Raw genomic sequence first — 11,712 nt, forward strand, 5'->3', positions numbered from 1 at the left:
AGTGGGGGAGGGAGATTACCAGATTAGACCACTGTTTTGGAAAAATCACTTTGTGGGCTGAATGGAGGCTGGGCTGGCGTAGAGAAGTGAAGGGGAGAGACCTGAGGCAGGCAGACCCACCAGTAGGCTATTTTAATAGTATAGGCCTGAGGTAGTAAAGGGCCTGTACCAAAGTATTGGCATCATCAGAGGAGAGAAGAGGTTATATTGGAGAGATGTTGCAAAGGTGAAATGGACCCACCTTGACAAGAGATTGGTTGGGAAGGGTAGCAGACAAGGAATCGAGATGGTTGTGAGCCTGAGGGACTGGGAGAATGATGGAGCTGGGTTCAGATAATGCCTGAACCAGCCTCTCTCCTTACCTCTGCATCTTAGAATGACTGGCTTCCTTCAGAGATCAGCTCTGGCATCACTTTCTCTACATGTCATCTTTCCTGAGCACTCCAGCTGTGAGCACCATCTTCCACATCCCCAATTACTTTGTATTTCCTTTAGTATTTCAATCTATGCCCCAAGAAACCATGAATCACCTCCAGGATTGTTGGTTTTTTTCTTTAAACGAGGTGGATGTTTAGACATTAAAAATAATAATTTGAGGACTTTACTACAAGTTCTGCCACAGTTTTGTTTAAACAGATGATTTCTACCATTGTACTACTACTACTACTCCTACTACTACTACTCCTATGAAGAAGAATTGCTAGCATTTATATAATGTGACCAGACACTGGTGCTAAGTGCTTTACAAATATTATCATATTTGATCCTCACAACAATTGTTTGAGGTAAGCTATTATTTATCCCTATTTTACGGTTGAGTAAACTGAGGCAAACAGATTAAAGTGACTTTTCTAGGGTCACACAGCTAGCTAAGGTCACATTTGAATTCAGATCTTCCTGCCCAGCACTCTGTCCACTGTAGTGCCACCTAGCTGTCCCTATCCCAAGATCAGGTGCTAAGTGTCAGTATCAAAAATTGAACCCAGGTTCTGTGACTCCAAATCTGGCATTTTTTCCACATGTTGACTTATATGTAAATGTATTTCCCAATAGGATATAAACTCCCTGAGGGCAAATATTGCTTCATTTATATCTTTATATCCCCAATACCTACCCAGTGCTTGCTGCCAAAAGGTTCATGGTGGAAAATGCTATCCACATCCAGAGAAAGAATTATGAAGTCTGAATGCAAATCAAAGCATACTATTTGTTCACTCTCCTTTTTGTTTTCTTTTGTTTATTCTTTCTCATGATTCATTTCATTGGTTATAATTCTTCTTTGCAACATGACTAATGTGATAATGTTTAATATGAATGTATATGTAGAGACTATATTAGATTGTACCCTATCTTGGGGAGGGGGGAGGAGAAGGAGGGGGAGAAAATGTAAAACTCAAAAGCTTGTGGAACTGAATATTCTAAACTAAAAATAAATTAATTGAATTTTTTTTTAAAAAAGAAGAAATACTTGCTGATTGACTGATAAAATGTGGTCATTTTCTATTTAAATGGAAACCTAATGTTCTTGCGCACAGAAACATCTCATTGACTCCTTACTGTTATTCAATATGTTAGCTGTCCCTCCTAGCCTCTATAGTTAGATTTTGTTGGTTAGTTTGCTTTTTCCCCATGCCTCTGTCTGTCCTATCTCTCTGATTCAAGATGTCAAGCAGGGACCTAAGCTCTTCTTGGGTGACATGTACATTTCTTCTCCCCAACCCAGCCTCCTCCAAGTGTCTAAAGCAAATACTCTATAGACTGAACTCAGAATTCTGCCAACTGATGCACTTTGCCTCTTTCTTTCTGTGGTCTCTTCTCCCTCTCTTTCTTCTCTCACCGAGTTTGCATATACACCCATCTTCCTCCCCTTTTTCTCTCTCAAACTTCCTTCTTAGTATACCATAGAGTTATATATAGATCTAGTGGCCTCAGAGGATGCTGAGTCCAAGTCTCTTATTTTACAGAGGAAACTGAGACCTGGATTGCTTAAATGATGGTCAAGTCACCCAGATAGTGACTGAGGCCCGATCCAAATGGAGATTTTTCCTGACTTCTATCCCAGCAATCTATTCACTATGCTACCTAACTGCCTCAATGGGGCCTTTTCAGGAATGACCCTTAGCTTACTCACTCCACTGAGTGACATGTCTCTAATGTGTAAAACTGTACTTTTAAGAATGATGCTAAATACAGACCTGCTGTGTAACTTAAGTAACTCCAGGCCTGGTCCATTGGGGATCCCCAAAGGGGAGGAAAGTGGCTATAATGACTGTGCTTAATCCTATTTTTCCTAACAGCTGTAGCCTTGTATTCAGGAAATAGACTAGGTCACAGCGGTGGGGAATCTGCAGCCTTTTCACTGAGTCCAAGTTTTTCAGGACAAATCTTATTATTAAAGGGTTTGGATCCTATGAAAGGGCTATACTTGAGGACCTAGAAGGTTACATGTGGCCTCAAGGCCGCAGGTTCCCCACCCCTGGCCTGGGACTTATTGATGGCCAGTCTGTGAGAACAAGAGTGATTTGGGGTCAAAAAATTTTTTTTAAGAAATTAAGATTTACATTCCCTTTGGGCAGAGCACTTACATGTAAGGGTTTGACATTATGTTTATAGGCCATATGTATGTATAGACCATGTATGTATAGGCCTTAAGTATGCAATAGTCAACAGGCAAAGCCAACCTGGCTAGGGGTATGGGAGGGAGGAAGGCTCCCCTCCCATTTTTGACCCTTCAACTAATAATGGACTCTGCTAATTGGGACCAAAGACCACAAGGCACAGATCTGCAAAGCTAGAAGAAAATATTTGGTCTCTCTGCAAATTCTTAGATGAGGAGGTCCAAAGTGGGGATGAGGAGATAAGGTTCCAAGATGAGGGTATCCAAGAAGGGAGGAGAAAATGGCAGGAATCAACAGTGAAATCTGTGTTTCTCTTTTACCTACTAATTTCATATGGTCCTTGGTACTTCCTTCTGTGTGATGACAATTGGTTTGGAGCCAGAGATTCAAAGGATCTGTGAGAACACAGCCCTCCTCGACGAAACCTTTCAACTGATCTCTTTTCCTGTAGTCTGTGTTTATCTGAGGTCCAATCAGCTGTAGATATATACCATAGCTTCCAAAAAGCCTGACTCATATCTATAAGTTGGATGATAGGTGTCATTGTCAGTTCCCTGGTGTGGCTTTCTAAAAACTGGGGAATGGGTATAATATACAGATTACTTCTCTGACCCTTGATTATTAGCCACCAACCCAACTGCATAGCCTGGGAAGCAGAGAACCAAGGAACTCTTCTCCTCTAAATGCCACACTTACGTCAAAGTCCAGAGTGAGCTACTACCTAGAAATGAGATTGGACCTGAGTAAGGCAACTATGTTCCTACAGTAACCAGCAAAAGTCTTTGGTTATTGGTTTAAAAAAAGAAAAGACAAGTTGATAAATGGAAAAGACCAGGTAAAGAAGACCAAAAAGCAATGAAACGTAGCAGTCTAATGTTAGATATACCCAAGAACACAAAGTACTAGAGTCATAGGTTACTCTCTGACTCCAACTTTAACCCAAACCCTAAATTTACCAAAAACTGCTAGGAAAGTTGGAAAGCAGCTTCAATGAATATCAAATGCCTGTTTGCAGCAATATTATATTAGGAGAAAATGTAAAAAAGAACAAAAATAGTACCTGTTCTCAAGCAGTTTACATTCTCTTGGGGGAGAGAGAAACAAATATATACACAATAAGAGAATACAAAATGTTTACAAAGCAAATACAAAGTACTTTGGAGGCTAGGATCTGGGCTGAGGTGAAGGGTCAGGATCAGTATAAGCCTCATACAGAAGATGACTCGAATTCCAAAGGAAGGGAGAGATTCTAAGGGACAGCTAAGTGGTGCTGCAGTAGATGGAGTGACTCCTCTTCCTCAGTTCAAATCTGGTCTCAGACACTTGTTAGTTGTGTGACCTTGGACAAGTCACTTCATTAAGTTTACCTCAGTTTCTTCATCTGTAAAAATGAGTTAGAGAAGGAAATGGCAAACCACTACAATATCTTTGCCAACTAAACCCCAAAATGGGGTCACATGGCTGAAAAATGAATGAACAAGAATAGGGATTCTAAGGGGGCAGAGGAGATGGCCTGTGCAGAGGAGAGATGAAATGGTATGTGTAAAACAAGTAGAAACTGGGGGCAGAGCCAAGATGATGGAGTAGAAGGATGGACCTGCTCTAGTTATCCCCACATAGCCCAGGAAATACCTGTAAAAAATCACTCTAAACAAATTCTAGAGCAGCAGAAGCCACAAAACAATGGAGTGAAACAGATTTCCAGCCAAAGACAGCCTGAAAGGCCAACAGGAAAGGTCTATCGCATTGGGCCTGGAGCAGAGCGCAGCCCAACCTTGGCCGTGGGGCATGGCATGGACAGGACTGGAGCAGGCTTCAGGGCACAACCCACAAATGCCAAAGACAACTTCAAAGGTCAATAAAAAAGCTCTTTCACTTGGGTGAGAAGGGAGTGTGGTCTGGTCTGGACTCAGGGCAGCAGCAGCATTCACTTTTGGAGCCTTCAGCCTAAAGACCCTGGGGGAATCCAACGACTGATCTGGGTCTCAGTTCTGAGTGACAGTCCTGGGGTGAGCAGGAGCACTGGCAGAAAAGTGGTTGTGGCTGTGGAGAAGGAATCCTACTCACAGATCCTGGGCAGAAAAGAGTGCTTGTGGGTGCTCACAGACCAGAGTGCAGGCCAGGAGAGGAGTAAACTCCTCTCCCTTGATTATGCCACCTTGGAGGAACTGAGAACTGACATGTCCCTAGAGAATACCCTCTACTTGACAAAGGACCCAAAGTCAAGTAACTGCCTGGGAAAATGCCCAAATAAGACCCAAAAATAAGACTAAAGAAGATTACTTTCTTGGTGAACAGGTATTTTCTTCCATCCTTTTGGATGAGGAAGAACAAAGCATATCATCAGAGGAAGACATCAAAGTCAAGGCTTCTACATCCAAAAACCTCCAAAAAATATGCAATAGTCTCAGGCCATGGAAGAGTTCAAAAAAAGATTTTGAAAATCAAGTAAAAGAGGTGGAGGAAAAATTGGGAAGAGAAATGAGAGCGATGCAAGAAAATCATGAAAAATAAGTCAACAGTTTGCCAAAGGAGACCCCAAAAATGTTGAAGAAAATAACACCTTTAAAAATAGACTAACCCAAATGGCAAAAAGCTAATGAGGAGAAGAATGTATTAAAAAGCAGAATTGGCCAAATGAAAAAGGAGGTTCAAAGGCTTACTGAAGAAAATAGTTCTTTAAAAATTAGAATGGAGTAGATGGAATCTAATGATTTTATGAGAAACCAAGAAATTATAAAACAAAACCAAAAGAATGAAAAAATAGAGGACAATGTGAAATATCTCATTGGAAAAACCACTGACCTGGAAAACTGATTCAGGAGAGATAATTTAAAAATTATTGGTCTACCTCAAAGCCATGATCAAAAAAAAAGCCTAGACATCATCTTCCAAGAAATTATCAAGGAAAGCTGCCTTGGAGTTCTAGAACCAAAGGGTAAAATAGAAATGGAAAGAATTCACCAATCACTTCCTGAAAGAGAAACCAAAAGGAAAACTCCCAGGAATATTGTAGCTAAATTCCAGAGTTCCCAGGTCAAGGAGAAAATATTAAAAGTAGCCAGAAAGAAACAATTCAAGTGTTGTGGAAATATAGTCAGGATGCAGATAGGATTAAAACCAACAATCACCTACCCAGCAAAACTGAGTATAATACTTCAGGGGAAAAAAATGGAACTTCAGTGAAATAGAGGACTTCCAAGAATTCTTGTTCAAAAGACCAGAACTGAATAGAAAATTTGACTTTCAAATATAAGAATCAAGAGAAACATGAAAAGGTAAACAGGAAAGTGAAGCCTTAAGGAACTCATTAAAGTTGTACTGTTTATATTCATACATGGAAAGATGTTATTTGTAACTCATGAGACCTTTTTCAATTTTAGGGTAGTTAGAGGGAATATATATATATATATATATATGTATATATATATATATATATATATATATGTATATATATATATATATATATATATACACACACACACACACATATATATGTAGGTGTGTATGGGTATATTATATATGTGTAGGTATGTAAATGTACATGGGTGTATGTGTATATATGTTGTGTACATATATGTACACACACATAGACAGATGGCATAGGGTGAGCTGAATATGAAGGGAGAATACCTAAAAAAAATTTACTGTTAAATGGAATGTACTAGGAGTAAGAGAAAGGGAGAGGTAGAATGTAACAAATCATCTCATATAAAAGATGGACGAAACTGCTTTTACAATGGAGGGGAAGAGGGGGAGATGAAAGGAAATAATTGAGCATTACTCTCATGGGATTTGAATTAAGGAGGGAATAACACACACTCAATTGGATATGGAAATCTTTTTTACTTTGCAGGAAGGCAAGGGGGAGGGGATAGGATAGGGAAGATAATAGATGGGACAGCAAATTGGGGAAAGGGATAATTAGAAGCAAACACTATTGTGGGAGGACAGGTCAGGAGAGAATGGAATAAACGAAGGGCAGGATAGGACAGAGGGGAATGTGGTTAGTCTTTTACAATATAAGTATTTTGGAAGTGCTTTGCATTGTTACACATGTATGACCTATACTGAATTGCTTGTTTTCTCAATGAGGGTGGGTGGGGAGTGAGGGAGAGAATATGGAACTCAAAGCTTTAAGAATGAATGTTAAAAATTGTTTTAGCATGCAACTGGAAATTAAGCTATGCAGGCAATGGAGTATAAAAATCTATTTTGCCCTACAGGAAAATAGAGGAGAAGGGGGATGGAAGAAGGGTGGGTAATAGAAGGGAGGGCAGATTGGAGGAAGGGGTGGGTGGGGTGCATGCTGTCCTGAGGTGGGGGGTAGGGAGAGATGGGGAGAAAATTTTGAATTCAAATTCTTGTGAAAGTGAATGTTGAGAACTGAAAAATAAATAAATTATATATTAAAAAAAACCAAGTAGAACAGTTTGGATGGAATATAGAGTGTGTGAGGGGAAGTAATGTGCATCCTTAGAAGGATGCTCTTGAGATAGATTGTGAAGGCTTTTAAATGCCACCAGATAGAGGTGTTTATATCTGATCCTAGGGGTAGTAGGGAGCCACTGGAGCATTTTGAATAGGGGAGCGACACATTGAAACCTGCGGTTTAAGAATATCACTTTGGTAGTTGTATGGAAGCTAGATCAGAGAGGAGAGAGAGTTATGAATTAGGAAGACCAATTAGGAGGCTTTTGCAATAGACTGGCCAAGAGGTGATGAAGATCTAACTAGGGTACCGGCTATAGATTAAAGAGATTTATTAGCCCAAAATGAATTAGAGATAAGTGGGGAGGTAGGGGGCTTACTGGCAAATATTTAACGCTCTGCAGACACTTTTCATTTGAAATTGCATCATCAGCATTTCCTCCATTGCTTTCTAAAGTCTAAACAATTAACAAAACAATAAATCCAGCCTTGATTTGTAAAATTGATTTCTGAGGGGTGAATGGTCATACTGAAAATGTCCCAGTTGGCTCTCTCCACTCTGTTGGAGCTCGTTTCAGCATACCCCTGGAAAAGATCAAGGAAAGCGATGAAGATGAGTCAGAGACTGCAAATGAGTGTGACTAGAAGAGTACAGAAATGGAGATCAGAAGTCACAACAAGTTTTCAGTGACATGTGACCTAAATAGAAAAGCTCACCTAGAAATACAGGAGGGGAGGCAAAAACATGACAGTGATGGTTAGGAAGAGAATCATGTGCCACACAAAACCTAGGTGTGATCACGAGGATAGCAGTGGAGATTGGACCAATTCTCTTGGTATAGGGAACTCCCAGGTGAAGAAACTCCTGCTACCAATGCAGATTGGCACCTTCTCTACAATTTATAATCTGTGCTCCCTAGAGCAACAAAATTAGATTGTAAACCCCTTGCAGGCAGGGACTATATTTGCCTGGGGTCGCAAAGCCAGGTTCAAGGATAGGACTTGAACCCAGGTCTTCCTGTCTTCAAGGCCATTTCTCTATTCACTATCCCATAATGATCCTAAAAGATAAAATAGGCAATTTGAACTAAATAAAATGAAAAAGCTTCCGCATGAACAAATTAATGCTGTTAGAATTCGAGAGAAACTGTTAATTGCCAGGGAGGGCAGGGAGCAGAATCTTTACAGCAAATATCTGTGAATTAAAATGAAAATAACTCTGTGGTTTCGCCTCATACACGTCAAAGTGGCAAAGATGAATATGGCAAATGTCGAAGGAGTTTTGGGGAGACAGACACACTAATGGACTGCTAGTGGACCTGGGAACTGATCTAATTATTCTGGAAAACTATTCGCGATTATTCTAGAAAAGTCTTTTAATTGTATACACCTTTTGACGTAGCAATACTACTATTGGACTCATATACCCCAAGAAGAGCAAAGGCAGAGAGAAAATTCCCAGATAACAGAAATATTTATCGAACATTTTGTGGTAAGAAATAAAAAACCCTGAAAACCAAGTACTTACTGATTGAGAGATGGCCAAACAGATGGGAGTATATTAATAATATGGGATGTTATTGGGAAGTAAAAAAATGACCAACATAAAGGATTTGTGGAGTTGTAGGTAGACATATAAAGTGATTTAGAGCCAAGTAAGCAGAACGATAGAAGGTAATGCAAAGCATCATCTGATTGTCGGTTTAGAGGGGAAAGGGGAAAAATTCAATTGATCCAGTCACCTCATTTTACAGATGAAACAAACTGAGTCCTAGAGAGGTTAAGTAAAACTACATTGAAAGACATCAGAAGTCTGACCAAATTCGTTGCCTAATTATGACTCCAGAGGACTGTCTAGAATAGGGGTGGGGAACCTGTAGCCTTGAGGCTCTAGAAAGTATACTTTCTTCCTCTTGGTAGAGAGGTGGGGAACTATAGGTGTGGGATGTACCATGTGTTGTCAAACATGGCCAGCGTTGATTGGTTTTGATTGACTGGACCTCTTTGTCATAAGGGATGATGCTATTGGTGCAAAGAGAAAGGAAGGAAGGAAGGCAGGAAGGAAGGCATGAAGGAAGGCATGAAGGAAGGAAGGAAGGAAGGAAGGCATGAAGGAAGGCATGAAGGAAGGAAGGAAGGAAGGAAGGAAGGAAGGAAGGAAGGAAGGAAGGCATGAAGGAAGGCATGAAGGAAGGCAGGAAGGAAGGCAGGAAGGAAGGCAGGAAGGAAGGCAGGAAGGAAGGCAGGAAGGAAGGCAGGCAGGCAGGCAGGAAGGAAGGAAGGAAGGAAGGAAGGAAGGAAGGAAGGAAGGAAGGAAGAAAAGGAAGGAAGGAAGGAAGAAGGAAAGGAAGGAAGGAAGGAAGGAAGAAGGAAAGGAAGGGAGGGAGGGAGGAAGCATTTATTAAGCACCTATTATGTGCCAGGCACTGTACTAAGCACTTTACAAATAGTCTCTCATTTGAGCTTCACAACAACCCTGGGAAGTAGGTGGTATTATCGTCCTCATTTTACAGTTGAGGAAATTGAGGCAAAAAGTTTTAAATGACTTGCTCAAGGTCCCACAGCTAGTAAGTGTCTAAGGCCAGATTTGAAATCAAGTCTTCCTGACATTAGAAAGTGACAGTGATGTAAAATTTTAAAAAGACATCAACTTTTTTTAAATAATTGGAGAAGTATTCATTGTTCATGGTTTGGCTACGTCAATGTAATAGAAATGATGGTGCTACCTAAATTAATTTATAGATTCAGTGGTATGTTTTTATTCCAATAGATCTGTGATCTGATCCTTCTAACAATGTGAACTGCAGCCCATCAATGTGTGCTCAATCCCTGCGACACTTGACCATGTCCTCCCAGAAGTTCATCAAAGGGGTTGGGGTCTTCCTAGAGTTCCATCATGAGAATGCCAGTAAAGTACACAGGCTATCCAGTGGTTATCCTTTGCTCTTAGAAATGACCAGGCCATATTCTTTTTCAGTTGTGCCTTTCTTTGAAGACATATATTTTTCTTGTGGAATTCCTCATCGATCGTGTGTTGCAGCCTGCTCATAACCATCATACATCATACATACAGTGTATGATTATACACTGCTTCTTGCATGATCCCCAACTTTGCTTCTTCAGAAACAGAAGTGTTCTGTGACTTCCACCCATGCAACCTTACTGCAAGAATACTGGTATTACAGAGAAAGGGTTTTCTGAGAAAAGCTTAAAGTCACTTAAAGAATTTTGCAATTTCCCAAAGATAATGAAGTCTTCAATTCTATTTCAGTTCACTTCTGGGCCTACTTCATTGTCAATTACATCTATCCAAGATATGTATATGTGTATGTGCGTATGTGTCTATATATGTTTATGTTTAGTCATTTTTGAGTTGTATCTGACTCTTTGTAATCCCTTTTAGGGTTTTCTTGGCAAAGATACTGCAGAGCTTTTCTATTCCCTTCTCCAGCTCATTTTACAGTTCAGGCAAACAGGGTGAAGTGACTTGTTCAGGGTCCCATTGCTAGGAAATGTCTGAGGCTGAATTTGAACTCAGGTCTTCTTGACTCCAGGCCTGGCACTCTATCCACTGAGCTGCCTAGCTGTCCCGTGTAAATGTATATATATGTATGTGTGTGTATATATATATATATGTATATATATACACACACATACATATGTGTATATGTATGTGTGTATATGTGTGTACATGTATATATCTATACTTACAGAAACTGAAGTTGTGATTTTGTTGATATAGAAAACTCCTGGGTAAGGAAACTCCTATCAAAACATGTTGGCACTTTCTCTGCGACTTATAACCTTCAAGAGTTGTTTGGTTTCCCTGAGAGGATCAGTAACTTTTCTAGGGTCACACTGCAAGTCTATGTTATAGGCAGTACTTGAACCCAGATCTTCCTGACTGCCCATCTAACTTACTACTACCTACTACTAAGTGTACTGTTAGATGAGGAGGCAACTGGAAGAGGGGGTAGAAAAAAGTAGATGAAAGATTGGAAATATCTGCAAAGATTTTTTAAACAAATCCTTCCCACCATCCAGGTCAGAGGAGCTGCCACATTTGGACTCAAACATCCCAGTCCAGATGTATTTTTAGAGGAAGTGGAAATGTCACTGAAGAAAACAAAGCCGGAAATAGCGGCTAGAGTAAACCATGTGTAAATAGAGGATGTCTGTACTAGAGGCAATAGATAATGTAGAGGATGTGAAGGGCTAAAATCATCAAGTGTCTAAAGGAGGGCAAGATAACAGAGATAAGGAAAAGATCTCAGTCCTTATTGCTACAAGCAAAGGTGGCTGAGATAAAAATATCAGTGTGTGACTATGAACCCCTAGGCCTACCTTTCCTACTCGAAACCTCCAAGGGATTTGGGAGGTCCTCCAGGAATGGACATTACATCCCATCCATATCTGCCCATGAATCTGTGCAACTCTGGTGACCAGAGTCTGGTCCATGGTCTCCCTAAAGGTCACCACAAAAGGTGCCAATCTGTGTTGATAGAAGGACTTTCCTTACTCAGGAGTTTTCTATATCAATGAAATCTCAACGTCAGTTTCTATAAGTTTAGATATTTACATACATACATACACATGCATAGACATATACATACAATAGACATCGATGTAGACCTATATGTGTACATGTACATAGACACACATA

The sequence above is a fragment of the Notamacropus eugenii genome, chromosome X, assembly GCF_028372415.1.
Source record: "Notamacropus eugenii isolate mMacEug1 chromosome X, mMacEug1.pri_v2, whole genome shotgun sequence".
Classification (NCBI taxonomy): Eukaryota; Metazoa; Chordata; class Mammalia; order Diprotodontia; family Macropodidae; genus Notamacropus; species Notamacropus eugenii.